At 53.1% G+C, this 14,836-nt stretch overlaps 1 long non-coding RNA gene across 2 annotated transcripts in view; it reads right to left on the bottom strand.

Moving 5' to 3' along the window:
* Positions 1–2,938: 2,938 nt before the first annotated feature.
* Positions 2,939–14,836, bottom strand: part of LOC127483179 (uncharacterized) — a 31,888-nt gene continuing 19,990 nt past the window's right edge. For both annotated transcript variants that reach the window (XR_007909191.3, XR_016220237.1), the window contains exons 3-4: positions 3,306–3,471; positions 2,939–3,209 (exon numbers count right to left, since the gene is read on the bottom strand). This is a non-coding gene — a long non-coding RNA (uncharacterized LOC127483179). The remainder of the gene's footprint in view (positions 3,210–3,305; positions 3,472–14,836) is intronic.

Genomic DNA, 14,836 nt, shown 5'->3' with positions numbered 1-14,836 from the left:
CCCAGCACACTGACATCACTGGGAGGGTACAGCAGGGGTGTCTGGCCCATAATAAGAGATCTGAACATATTAGATATTGACAACAGGTAATTCTTCTTTCCATCTTCCCCCTACAAAATGCCTTAGGAGCAATATTTGGGGTAAGGTCTCGCGATGGGTGAATTTTGAGTTTTTTTTTTAAAGTGTGGCGTGACCAAGGATTCTTGGTTTCTCATCTCAGCGGAATGGAGTGGAGCCGCTCCTGGCCCTTTTCTCCCAGCCTGGTCTCGTGTGCTTGTTCAGGAGCGGGGTGAGCGGGCCGTGCAGAGTGACGCCCGGTGGGCAGGGGGTGGTGTTCATTTTCACCTTGTAGTGTGACGTGTTTATTAGGTGTGCGTACGCCAAGCGCAGCAGCCTGGTTTCCTTGAGTGAAACAGCAGTCATGCCCAACTGGCTCTCCATGTACCATGACTCCAAGTGATTGAGCCAATTTCTCCCTCTGCCATGAGTTTAGGTTGTAAACCTCTCAGCCGGACAGGGAGGCAATGCTGGGCTGCCTCTTGTGATTATCATTAACCTCCAGCACGGGACTCACGGGACCAGGGGTGTGCAGGGGAGCTACGGTCTCCCTCTCTTCCCCACAAGCCTGGGTAGCTCTGAGCGCTCACTCAGCCTCCTGTCTAGAGCAAGAGACCCTCGTGTTGGCTGAATGGAGAAATTGTGTTCTCCACTTTGGCTGGCTGGGGATTCAAATGGTCATTGCGTGAAGACTGGAAGATAGACCTATGGGTGCCTTGATATTCAGATTTCCTAGGCATGATTTCTTCTCTTGCCTTAGATTTCGTGGCCAGACACTAAGCTGCCCACTAAACCTGGCAAGCTTCCGGCTGCTGGACACAGTGGCCACCTTCTGAGTGTTCACATGTCCCTCTGGACTGTGCATGTTTAGCGTCATTACTGTGGGAGTCAGGGGTCCCACAGGGCGCAGGGACAGGCAGATGTGTGACGAGGACACCCTGTGCCCATCCGCAGCTCTTCCAGTTTTTTTTTTTTTTTTCTTCTTTCTTCCTTCAAGGACACAGCCTTCTTCCCATGGACTGATCATAAGTTTGCAGGAATGGCAAATGTGTGGGCCCCTTGTTTTGCTTTTCTCTGCAAAACCTCTAGACAGGAGCCCTCGGTCACTCCCCACAGCCCTGGGGTGTTTGTGTTGCTTCTTGGTCAAAAATCCCAGTGCCTTCTGCAGCGGGTGCAGAAGCACTTCTGTGTCCTCAGGAAGCCGGGCTGCAGGCAGGGCAGGTGGTGGGAAGCTTTGTGTTGTTGCTTCTTTGTTTTCCAAAACAAAAGTGGCCAGGGGAAGGGGTGGGTGTTTGGGAGGACAAACAGCAGGCAGAACTGGGTGTTGAGAGATACAGTGTAACCGCAGACTACCAGGAGCTGGACAGTACTGACTCCTGGACACAAGGGAATGACCACAGGAGACAGGCAGTGAAGACTTGAGCTGGTGCCAGCCGTTGGCCCTGGACACACAGGACCTCCTTGATTCCTCCAAATAACCGCACTGCATGGGTCTGCTTGTCATCCCCAATTTACAGCTGAAGAAACTGAGGCCGAGGGTGAAGGAAGCTTCGCAGGGCAGCCAGCTCGCACAGGCTGCACATGGGGAACCGCTTGTCCGCATTCTTCCTCTTGGGTGGCAGACACTGGGCCCCTTACTGGTACAAGGGAAGGGGGTCGAGTGAAGCAGACCTGGAAGCCACTGAGCTTTTCAGACATCCTCGCCAGGCCAGCAGAAGCAAGAGGGGCCCAGCGTGCCTGGGAGCAGGAATGAGGTCTGTGACAGGTTTCCCTACAGTTAGCTGCTAATGGAGAGGGGAGAGAGGTTCCCAGTCAGCCCCTTGGGGAAGCAGGTTGGCTGTAAAGGAAGGGTGTGCCTTTTGTTCCATTCTGATTTTTTTTTTTTTTTTTTTTTTTTGACAGGCAGAGTGGACACTGAGAGAGAGAGACAGAGAGAAAGGTCTTCCTGTGCTGTTGGTTCACCCTCCAATGGCTGCCACGGCCGGTGCGCTATGGCCGGTGCGCTGTGGCCGGCGCACCGTGCTGATCCGATGGCAGGAGCCAGGTGCTTATCCTGGTCTCCCATGGGGTGCAGGGCCCAAGTACTTGGGCCATCATGCCCTGTCTGTGTCCCCTAGGTGAGGGGCAGGAAAGGAAGCCATGGATTAATGAAAATGGGTCGGCTGGCAAAGCTGTTACATTATTTCTAAGCAAGGAGGAACAGAGGCTGGGCTGCCCACTCACAGAGGAAGGCAGTTGGCTCTTCCCAGAGCATCTTAAGACCTTGCCCTCTTCAGAATGATTGCCGGAGGGCAGGTGTTGAGCCTAGAGGTGAAGAGGTTCATGTCCCACATCAGAGTAGTTGGGTTCCATACCTGGCTCCAGTTCCCGACTCCAGCTTCCTGCTAATGCAGGCTTTGCGAGGCAGCAGCAATGGCTCATGCACTTGGGTTTCAGTTGCCCACCTGCGAGAACTGGATTGCTCTCCGTGGCTCCTGCTTTGACCTAGTTCCAGGCCCTATCACTGCCAGCATTTGGGAAATTGACCAGCAAACAATGGGCTCTCTCCCTCTCCCTCTCCTTCTCCTGTTCCCATTCCACTTCCGACCCAACTCCCTGCTGGGAAAGTAGCATAAGACAGTCCCAAGTTCTGAACTCCCGCCACCCACATGGGAGACCCAGATGAAGCTGCTGGCTCCTGGCTTTGGCTGGGCCCAGCCCCAATCATTGCAACCATTCAGGGAGTGAACCAGTAAATGGAAGATCTCTCTCTCTCTCTCTCCCTCTCTCTCTCTCCCGTCTCTCTGTAACCTTGTCTTTCAAATCAATAAACAAATCCTTTTTTAAAAAAGTACATGATTCTACTGATACATGCTATACTTCAGTTTTTCAAAAATTCTCACTCATCACCCATGTTCTAAAAATAAAATGCCAGAAATATTACCAGGAAAAGAAATTTGGTGGAAAGCAGGAAAGACTATAAATTGACTACAGCAAGACACGGATTTCTCTAGCTTATTGAAGCCCCATTCTGTAGAAGCTGTCAGTCACTGAAGATTATCTTCCAAGGGAAATCATTCAAACGACACCAATATTTGACTGTGGGGAAGCTCTTTTCAGACTTACATCCAATCTTTCCGGAAAGAGAATGGTCCTTCTGTTGAGTTGACTGCCTGGTGAGTAACAAGGAAAGAAAGATAATCATGCAGAGATGGTAAGTGTTTTTTCTCCTCCAAATGTCATTGGAGTGTTCTGGAAGAGTTACTTACCGATGGTCTGTTAGGTACGGGGAGAGCACGGTGAAATAACAGACGCATCAGATCTCCAATAAGAAGACGTGGATTCCAGGGCAGCTCTGAGGAACTCTTCTCGTGTAGCCCTGGACGGATCACTCAGCCTCTCCATGCTCCTGTTTCTCTGTAACACTGGAAGATACTGTATGGGAAAAAATCTTTGACCACTTTAAAGTCCCTGCTCAATTCTTTGCAAAGAGCCCTGAGACCTATCCCTAATTTACCGCATGCCCTGAGCCAGTTAGTTACTTTGCCTCCTTTAAGCCTCGGGTTCCTTGTGGATAACCTGAGGATGTTGCTGTACTCACTGTATTACTAAGCCTGCTCTACCCAGGCCACTTTTTAACACTCTTTGGATTCTATCAAGCATGCTGAAATCAGGGATGAGGTGGGTGAATTCAGAAGGTCTCTCTCTCTCTCTCTCTCTCTCTCTCAGAGATTTACTTATTTATTTGAAAATCAGTTATAAAGAGCAAGGGAGAGACAGGGAGATCCTTCCATCTGCTGGTTCACTACTCAGATAGTGGTAACAGTTGGGGCTGTGCCAGGCTGAAGCCAGGAACCAGGAGCTTCTTCCAGGTCTCCCACAAGGGTGGCAGGGGCCCAAGGACTTGGGCCATCCCTCCCTGCTTTTCCAGACCATTAGCAGGGAGCTGGTTCAGAAGTGGAGCAGCCAGGACTCGAACTGGCACCCATATGGGATGCAGGCAGCAGCTTATCACACTATGCCACAATGCCATTCATGGCTTTGACCTCCATCCTAGGGGAACCCAGGTGCTGAGAAGCCAGCCACACCCAGGAGCGGGCAAAACGGAGGAGGAAGAGAGCAAGCTAGGCTTTAGGTTGGGCAGGAAATGGGAAGGGCTTCAGCTGAGGATAGCTCCAAGATTCCAGAAAGAAAAAGAAAAGAAATATCAATGCTAAAGCTATGGCCAGGTGGTAGAGGAGGGAGTAGGAGGTGAAGGCATGGCAGCTGTAGTTATAGAGAAATTTAGCTGTGACCCTCCAAGCTTCCCTTGGTATGGCAAAAGGGAAGAAGAATTAGATATAGTCTATTTTGAATTAGGATATTTCTCCAAATACCCTTCTTAGTGTCCAGATCCCATACACCTGACTCAAAGCAGGTTAACATAGCGAAAGGTCACTAATTCCCACCTCGGGGCCTTTGCACCTGCTGTTCCCCCACTGCAAATCCCTCCCTCCAGTGCACAAGAGTATCTTTGTTTCCTCTGATCCTTATCTTCAAGCTCTCAACTCACACAGCACTTCCCATTAGAGACCCTCCCTAAAGCTGCCCTATCTGGAAGTGGCTGCTGCCCCAAGGCCCTCCACCCTGCTTGACTGTTTTCATAGCACTTGTTACTACTTGAAATTATTTCCTTTGTTTATATGACTGCTTGTCCATTTCCTGGTTGCCGACCCTGGAGCCTCCTTAGAGGCCCCTTCTAGTTAATATAAGCATCATGAAGGCAGAGGGGCTGGACTCTAATTCTTGTTCTTGTATCCCCAGCACCAAGATAATGCTTTGCACATAGTAGGCTCACCAAAAAAAAAAAAAAAAAAAAAAAAAAAAAAAAAAAAAGTTGTTCAAAGAAGGAACCAGCAGAACAAGAAATGTGCATTATCTTTTTGCTCTCTCCCCAGGAAGACTTTTGAACAAACAAGCAGCCTGTTCTAGAGAATGTGGGATTCAGGCCCAAGTAATTAACAGCAGGGGGACGGAGAGAGGGAGAGGAGTCTGTTCGTCCCCAGTGTTTGAGGGTGGCGGTGACATTTGTGCATGGCAGTGATTCTCACTGATGCCGCCGCTGGAGGAGACATCCTCACACATCACGACATCCCTGCCCTCCTGTGGCGTCCGGCCGAGGGGAATGGGCAATCATGCCAGAAATGTGCACAGTGCTGTTCCCAGGACTTCCGCACAACCCATTTTGCAGATGGGGAAAGCTCGGCTCCTATGGCTCTACACCTGACTGCAGTCATCCAACACGGCTGGGACTTGGCCTCTGGTCTGCCCACAATGGAACCAACAACGCTCTCACCTTTGCATGTAAACACTCTGCAGCTACCTTCAGGCGTGCCGAGCCGCCATGCCCCGGCCCCACCACCACTCGTGGAGAAGTCACAGCAGATGGCGTGCCTACCGCTGAGTGTCTTGGCAAGGCAGCTGTTGGGCACATGCCCCGTTCCAGCAGTGGTGCCTCCTGCAACTGGACCCCAGACACACAGCCCGTGCCTCACTAACCCTCCCCCTGCTCCTTGGAGCTTTTAGCAAATTTTCTGTCCTTCCCTATCATGTCATCTGATACTTATTCGTCTAGAAAGAGCCTTAAAATAACCAGAGGGAGAATTGATCGTGGGGCAAGGATTTGACTCACTTTGCCACCTTTCTGCTGGCAGCCTTCTCCCCAAATGGCCCCTGACGGTGTTTTTCGAAGGGATAGATCTGTCACTCCTCTACGGGTGGCTCTTCTCGTGGGCTCCATTAAGCTACTTGGCATGGCCTTTAAGACCTTTATGAATGGGCAGCATTCTCCCGCCCCAGTGAGCCACTTCCTATTCCCTGACCAGGCTGTGTTGTGCTCCAGTGGCTTTGGACAGACAGTGCCTTCCACTCCAGAGCCACCGTCATTCCCCCTTCACAGCCCATCTCCAAGGTCACCAGTGCCCAGCACACTGGCTTGCCTGCAGAAGGTCTGGGGGACATTCGGGTGGGTGGATGCAGGGAAGCAGGAGCTGCAGAGATGCCGGGATCTTCCCCAGCCCTGATTCCAGAGTTCAAGAACTCTAAGGAGGAGGATGGTGCACATGGCCAGAGAGGTGCGGAAGGGCAGGTGGAGTCCTCGGGCATGTGCACGCGTGCGGGGATATGGGTGGGCCAGCAGATGGCCCATCGGAGTGTAATTCCTGTTTCCTTCTTAATTCTATGAGGGCTACGGAGTGTGGAAGGCCTGAAGATACCACTCTGGCCGATGCTCTGGTGACCTGCTCCTGTGGTCTCAGAAACTGGAGCAAATCTCACGTGAGCCCCCTTTGCGACTGAAGGCCAAAGGGGTAGCCAGATCTTGGAGGCTGGCACTAGGCATAGAGGTGGGATCCCAATAAGGCAGCTGGCCAGGGCCTCCCAGGGCTCCTGCCCTACATTCCCTACACAGGAGGGCAGTGCTACCTTGACAGCCAGCCTCAGCATGCATCAGCCTTAGCTGTATTTCCCTGTGACAGTGTAGGTCCTAGCTGTTGGCAATGAGATGAAACCAGTCTCCCAGGGACCTGGGGCTGCCTGGTCCTCCCGGGCCGTGGTCAGAGTCTGCCCGTCCGCAGCCAGGCCTACCCAAGCTGTGTGACGGGTCTGCAGAGACCGGCCTGGCTGCTGACTCTCCTCCTCCAGGATTTTTGTCTGTGTTGCCACGTACTTGTTTTCCCTCCTCCCCAGTGTGCAGCTTTTCTGTCTTCTTTGCGTGATCTTGAGCAGCAAGCCAAAGTCAGGCTGACATTTTGGCCCAGTCTCCCCCAGGGAGCTGAGATCTGAGAGCTTTTTTTCCTGGAAAGAAAGTTTATGGATGGGTGGGATGGGAGGAGCCTGAGAGGAGAGAGAAGACCCAGCGTGACGGCTGTGACAGTAACAACTGCAGTTACAACGAATCACAGCTCCACCGACCACTGCCGAGGTGCTGGGCTCAGTGATTTTTCACGCTTCTCTTTTAACTTCAGGACAGACGCAGAAGATGGGTGTGACTGCTGTGCACCCATTTTAAAGGCGGGTGTTTGCCATTCATGCAATTCACAGGTTGCAACCCACTCGCTGTTGGGGTGGCATTAGGAGGTGATGAGGCCCTGAGGATAGAGCCCTGGTGCACAGGATGAGGACCCATTCCTCATTAAAAGGACCTCAGGGGTGAGCTCCCTCACCCCTTTCCCCACGTGAGGACACGGAGAGATGGCACCATCTGTGCCAGGAAGCGGCCCCTCGCCTCACACCAAATCTGCCAAAGCCTGGATCTTGGACCTCTCCGCCCCCAGAGCTGTGAGAAATAAATGTTTGTGGTATTCTGTTATATCAACCCAAACAGATGGAGAGAGCAGGATATCTATTTCCAAATGAGAGCGTGTCAGCCCAGAGAGCAGCATTCCCAGCTCCAAGGTCACACCGTGGAGCTGGCGTCCACGTCAGTCTTCCAGGATGTAGCCCTTACTCTGCGGCGATTCTGAGCAAGTCCCTTGTCTCGCTGAGCCCCGGGCACATTGCATCTGTCCGAGAAGAGGAAGCAGGGGAGAGAGGCCCACGTACTTCACAGCACAGACACCGGGGGGTCTGCAGTAGTGCAGAATAATGCAAGAGACTCGGGTGTTTGTTCTGTATAAGGCTCTTTGTGTAGCTCCCTGTTTTGGTTTGAGGTTGTATATTCTGTTTTGAGAAACTGTCATCTTCCACAGTTCAGGGTTCTTGGAAAGACCATGGGAGTTTATGTTCTTCAAAAGGTGGTTCTGTTTGACCCTAACCCTAACCCTAACCCTAACCCTAACTTCCTTTGGGAGTTAAGCATGATACATACAGTAGTATCATGCCCATTCTACAGGCAGGAAGACTGACAGAACAAGTGACTGTCAGGAAGTTGCTCAGAGCAGGGCCTTGAGATTTCTCACTCTGGCCCCTTGCCCTCACTCAAGTATCTGTTGTGGGCACCCAGGCAGGTGGCAATGTTTATGGATCGGCGAGGCCAGGTAGGCAGAGGTGACAGATCCTAGGCCCTCCTTAAGAAGCCAGGCCCAGCTTAGCAGAATTCGCACAGTGCCCCCACCCTCGGGAAAACAGAATTTCTATAAAACTCTGTGAGATGTCAGCTGTCACTAACTTCCTGTCATCATTTTGTTTTATTGTCCTTTAAGTATTTTCAAACATTTCGGCTTTGTCATCTTCTCTTTGCATTTGCGATCAGTGAGGTTCGTCAGGTGGCAGGCAGCTTCGTGGGCCTCTGTTGGTCCTGTGCACTTTGTCTAGAGTGCCCAGGCGGAAGGAAAGGCTTCACCTTGTATTTGTTTGGGGGGAGGTGCATTCTGGGCTTTGGAACTTGAGCCAGGCACGTCTGGGTTCGGGCACCGTCTCTGCCTTGTACGCGCTGCGTGTCCTGGGCAAAGGCCTCAGCGTCTCGGAGCCCCATCTGCAGCGTGGAGCTGGTGCCATGCGCTTAGACACGTGGTGCTTTCCAACACTGGCAGAGGGTTAGTAGGATGTGAACAGAGGTAGGTGCCCAGTCCAGTGTCGCCAATGCTCCAGGGGCTCCATAAGTGCAGCTGATTTCATTCTACTTGGCTTCCCTCCACCCCATTCTAGTTGGGCTCACGGAGGTGGTGCCCTGCAAGGGAGAATGAGGTGCAGAAGTCATGGTGGAGCAGCTCTGAAGAGGATTCAGACGGAGACCCAGGCAGCGCCCAGGATAGAGCCGGGCTGCTGTGTACCAAAAAGTCCAAATCCCCAGCCACTCCCTCTACTGAAGGACCAGGGTGAGCCCAGAACCATTTCCACAAATGGCCCCAAGTTCAGTCTCCCTGTCAAGTTCAGGACTCCCCACAATTGTCCCATCCAGGACCAAGATGTCTGCCCCAGCCCAGCTGCTGGGATTGGTGAAGGGAACAGAGGAAAGGGGTAGCATAAAATGGAAGAGAGGGAAAAAGAGAGAAATGCGGCCGTGGAGAGGGAACCAGACCGGGTGCAGCCAGAAGCTAACCCTGCTGGCCACACAGCTGGAAGCAATGAGGGCAGCTCACAGCACCCCCTGCTGGCAGCATTAAAAGGTTGCAGCCCTGTGAGCATCAAACACCACCCTGGCCTGTGTTCCTGGACCAGGGCTGAAGTCAGGGCTGGACAAAGAGCCAGCCAGGATCTGGGGGCAGGGGACAGGGTGCTCACTCTCTCTGACAATTACAGAATCACACTGGAACATGCGTGATCCTGAACCTCACTGTAAATCTACCCAGTGACTCTGAGGGCAGGTGGGTGGGGCGGGCTTCAGGAACCTGTGTTGTAAACAAATTTCCCCCACTCATTTGCCAGTGGAGAATGGGAGACCTTGGGCCGGGCGTTGTGGTGTAGTGGGTAAAGCCTCTGCGTGCAGCACTGGCATCCCATCTGGGTGCCGGTTTGAGTCCCAGATGCTCCACTTCTGATCCAGCTTCCTGCTAACAAGCCAGTGGAAGATGGCCCAAGTGCTTGGGCCCTTGCACCCACATGGGAGACCTGGAAGAAGCTCCTGGCTCCTGGCTTTGGCGTGGCCCAGTCCTGACCATTGCAACCATTTGGGGAGTGAACCAGCAGGTAGAAATTCTCTCTTACACTTTCTGCCTCTGCCTCTCCTTCTTTGTAACTCTGACTTTAAAATAAATAAATCCTTTTTTTAAAGGGAGACCTTTGAAGGAAGAAATGTTTAGAAAGAGTTCTCTCTGGCTTGATTTTAATTATTATGCATATTAGATTCAAGACAAGATTGACAACGCACATTTTGGTTTGCCAAACATCTGTTGTGTACCTACTATGTGCCAGGAACTTATCCTGCCACCAAAAAACCTCAGAGCTTAAACATTTCTTTTTAAATCTATTTATTTATTTATCTATATTTTATTTGAAAGACTGAGAGACAGAGAAAGAGCGCTTCCATCTGCTGGTGCCTCCCCAAATGCCCACAACAGTTAGAGCTGGACCAGGCTGAGCCCAGGAGCCTGGAAGCCAGTCTAGGTCTCCCATGTGGGTGGGTGGCAGGGACCCAGGTACTTGAGCCATCACTGTCGCCTCCCAGGGTAGCAGAGTGGGATCCGAAGGGGAGGAGCCAGAACTCAAACCAGGCATTCAGGTGTAGGATGCGGGCTCCCTGTGACTTCTTCCCCACACCTCGCCTCACAGTTTAGAGGGAAAGGGAGGGAGGTGCACAGAACAATCATGACACTGTGCTGTGGGCAGCACCTCTTGGCGACTATGCAAATCACCCCTGAGGTCCGGAAGCCAGAACCGAACCAGGGAAAAGGACCTAGGAGTTGAACAAGGAAGATTTGCACTTTTCACTTCTGAGGTCAAGCATTTCCACTGATAAATTAGCCTTCTTTTCCCTTGAGACTGAAGCGTGGGGGAGCCGCCTTTCTCCGGCCTCTCCTTAGCTTCGTGGGGATGACAGAGAGCTGATCCACAGGTCCACCCCAACTTGGCCGTCTGAAACTTGGGCCCCGGGGCCTTTATGTGCATCTCCTCTGAGCCAAAGTAAAGGAACTCTCTGTTTCACTCTTCTCCAGCAAAAACAGCAGTGAGTCCAAATAAACAACCCCTGGAATCCCAACGCTGGCCCCTCCCACAGAAAAGATAACTATTTCTCTTTTCTATTCTGGGCACTCCCCCAACCCCCACACACCGTGTGCCTGCTGTGTGCGCTCAGTGAGTGCCTGGACCAGCGCAAAGAGGCACTCCTGCGGGAGCCCAGGAGAGGGAGCTATAACGGGGTTGCTGTTTGAAAAATCTGTTTAAGCGGTGCTGACTTTCAACTTCCAAGGCTCACGGGCCTTGACTCTGCCAGCAGGCCGCCTCTGCCCCTTGCAGTGGCCACTCTCAGGCCAGGTCCCAGTGGGCGCCTGACCTTCGGCCGCTGAGGACCAGCTGGGGAGAAGGCTGGCCTGTCCGAGCCCAGGAGTGCTGCTTCCTCCAAGCCCTGCTGACCTCTAGTGGTCACAAGGCAGAACTGAACAGGTACACCAGGCTAGAGTGGGAAGGGAGGGTTCCTCCCCATCCGTGGTTCACATCTGCCCTTCAGAGTCAACTGGGAGCTCTGACAACCAGGGCTGCCCAGGTTCCACTTCTGGAAATCCTAGTGTGGCCCCAGAATCTGCAGCCATTTGCTGGCCTGAGCGAGCGTCTGTCAGAATATGAGCTGAGAATGCATGTCTTGGGTCAAGTGCGTTCCTACATGAAGGTTCTGAATACCACGCAGGTGTTGTGCCTGATGGCACGTGCTGGTGCTGACGCTAGTGCTAGTGTGTGTGACCACGGCGTGGATCCATGTGCCGGAGTGGAAGGCTCGCTCTTGGCACAAACCTGGGAAGCAGAGTCCTGCCAGTCTTCTGTCCTTAAGAGTTACAGAAGGCTCCCTACAGCCCTCTCTGCTTATCTGCATACTTCCCACTTTTCACTACTGGGAAGTTCTTCCTGTTGTCTCATCTCAATTCATTTTTCCGGAGGAGAAAAATCGAGATTGGAAAATACGCCAGGCTGCCCATCGGCTCTGGGAGCAGCCGCAGGGGCGGCATGCCCAGGGCTGCTGGGCGTGGCTGGGCTGTGGTCTGCAGCCCCAGCACTCCATCAGGCCCTGGGTGAAATGGGCTGGAAGGGAGGAGAGCCAGCACCAGCACAATTAAATTAATTTCTAGCAGCTGCATGGGATTACAATTACCCACTTCGCTCTGGTCTCTGTGTAATGTTCCTGAAAACCAGCTCCTGCTCCTGGCTTCTCCTCATTCCTCTTGCTCATGGTCACAGCTTTCAGATTCACTCCTGATTGCTCTGCCCATCCCCAGCTGCCCTGCCCATGCCATGGCCCCAGAGCCTTGGCCCCAGTCCGACTGGCCTGAACTGCCTCTTTCCAGACTTCCAGGGGCATCTGGGCAGCATCGACATCACTAGTCTCAGGAGTGGGCCCCTCTGGCACTGGCCCCAGCCCTCACCCGTCCCAGAAGTAGAGCCTTGTTGACCTCGTGCCTTTTGGGAGGCAGAGAATCAGCAATGGCCTGTGTCAGAGCGAGCCCCAGACTTGTAAGCCAGGGACACGCGCTCAGCTGCCTGTCCTTGCATTAACGAACACATCTCTCTGAGCCTTAGTCTCCCGTTCCGTAAAATGGAGGAGAGAAAGGAACATTTGGGCCAGCGGGTAAGACGGCCTGCAACCCACACTGGAGTGGTTCGATTCCTACCTCAGGCTCCCGACGCCAACCTCCTGCTAATGCACACTCTGGGAGGCAGCAGGTGATGGCTCAAGTAGTTGGGTTCCTGCCACCCAGCCCATGTGGGAGACCCTGCTCCCAGCTGTGGCTTCCTAGCCATTGCAGGTATTTGGGAAATGAACCAGAGAATGGGAGCTCTCTATCTGCTTCTGTCTCTCTGCCTGTCAGATAAATAAATGCAGTCTTTTGGAAATGACCTAACTTACGGGGTGTTGTGAAGGCTAAATGGGACAACATGATAGATGTCAATCAATCAGGAAGATAATAGAGCCTGGCCCCTGATGGATGGCCATGTATAATATTAATTACAGTAATAGCTGTTCATTTGGGTGGTGCTTTAAGCCGCTTAGGTATACTGTTTAAGCATCACAGCAGTGTCCCAAGCAGGAAAATGAGGCAGAAGGGTGTTGTACAAAGACACACAGATCTCTGGTGGTAGACAGGGGAAGTGAGCTATGTCCCGAAAGGACACCACACATGTCCCTGCACTGTGCACAGAGCGGGGGACGGTCTTTGCTGGTGATTGCATGGAGCAGAACACACGTGTCTTTGCTGTCACTGCATGGCCCAGGCCTACACTGCTTCCTCGGAGAAGCATCTCCCCCCAGGAGGCCACCTCTTGGAAGAAGCAAGGGGAAAGAAAGCAACCAGTCTGCAGCAACTAGCAGGGGCAAAGCCAGGGCCTGTGGACACAGGAGAGATTCCCAAGGGGCCAGAGCAGCGGGGGCTGCTGGGTGGGGCAGCCCATCACACACACCCCAAAGTGTGAAGGCGCCCTAGGGGAAGGGACCAGGCTTCCTTCCACAGACTCCATGCCTGTTTCTCTCTGGGTCCTCAGCTGAGGTCCCCTCTGTGCAGTTGACTGGGCACAGGGCACTCTCCCCACCTTCCCGTGCCGACTGCAGCCAGCACATCTCCAAGCCTCATCCAGCCATGGGTAGGATCCTTTCTGCGCTGTGCATGTAACTGATGCTAAATGGAATCGGTGCAATTTTGAGTTCTCCTTGACTGCACTCCTTTCCTTACCTGTCTGCTGAGAGGAGCTAGGGAGCAGGGGACCTCAGCTGAGGACCCACTTCTGCCCTTTTCCGGCCATGGGACCCTGGCCACACCACCTCCTCCTCACCCAGCCTGACCTTCTGAGTCTCTGATTGCAATCAAGTCTCCAGGAACCTTGGCCATCACAGTTTGGAGGTGGGGGTAGAGCGTGCAGGGCGGCCAGTGCAGTTAGGAGCCCAGTGACATGTGGCCCAGGGGAGGAAATGATGGGAAGGCGAGCACATGTCAGCCTGGCACTGTCCTGCCCACACGGCTCCGCTCAGGGTCAGAAGCGGACTTGGGATGCTGAGAGGCAGTCGAGGAGTTGGGTGTGGCCAACTCTCCCCCAGCCCCCCAAAATGCCCCAAAGTGACAAAAGGAAACATCAAGCAAAGAAAAGAAGACCCTGCAAAGCCTTTCCTAACCCAGCTGTACCATGCGTAGTGCTTGCTTTGTGCCAGCGACTGTCCTACGCCCCTCAGGAGCCCGACTCATTGAGTCCTTGGCGTGGGGTACTAATATTATTCCCATTTTATAAACGAAGACACCAAGCCATGAAAAGACGCTCAGCTAAGCACACGGTAACACTAAGGGGCTGAGCCTGCCACCATCAGGTTGTGTGGTCCATCCAGGTCTAAGGAATCGTGTGGGAAAAGATAATGCACGGAGTTCTTTCTGGAACCTGTATTAGAAGACCCAGCATTTGCAAGGACGGCCATAGCTGGGAACAAGGGGGACCCCTCTGGGCCAAAGAACCTGCTTAATATAGAGCCTTCCACACTGATGACCTGCGGCCCCAAGCCGAATGTCCGCACTTGCAGCGTAGGGGAGGAAGAGCAGGGCAGAGCGGTGTCCTCTTGGGACGGCCTCAGATGGGCCCTTTGATGCACATCTCTCCTTACTGTTTCCTGCTCTGACCACGCCCCTTACCGCCTTCTGCGCCCTATGGGAGGTCTGGCAGGACCCAGATCGCTCAACACGGCGCAGCATGGGCACCACACTCCTCACTTCCCGATTTCTGTGGACGACGCTTGCTGGAGACAGAACAGGGAGCCGGAGCCGTGCAGAGCAGGCGGCCGGGGCTAGACCCTGGCGCCCCGGTGAATCATGGGAGAATCAGCATCAGCACCCAGCCCCGGGCCGCGCGTGGTGCCTGTGGTAGCCGGCCTGACGCCACAGCAGCAAGGGGGCAAAGAGGAAAGCGAAAACGGCCCCAAAACGGAGCGGGGAGGAAGACGAGTACAAGTCCCGGCTGATGCAAATATTGACATAACCATTACGAGGGCAAATAAAACTCCCATTCGTGTTATGCAAGTGCTGTGTTCTTCGAAGACTTCTGTCTTGAGGAATTTTTTATTTCGCCATAGAAGAAAAATGTTTTCATATTCTCTCCCGCCGCTCAGACCCGGAACCCAGCGAGGCCTGGTGCCCCCGAGAGCCATAATATTATTTGTTAACATTTTTATGATGCCAAATGGTCTGTAGGAGAACGGGCG

This window comes from Oryctolagus cuniculus, chromosome 1, assembly GCF_051225735.1.
Source record: "Oryctolagus cuniculus isolate XC-2025 breed Fujian yellow rabbit chromosome 1, ASM5122573v1, whole genome shotgun sequence".
NCBI lineage: Eukaryota > Metazoa > Chordata > Mammalia > Lagomorpha > Leporidae > Oryctolagus > Oryctolagus cuniculus.
Note: the sequence above shows the minus strand (reverse complement) of the source record. Positions and strands in the feature narration are given on the sequence as shown.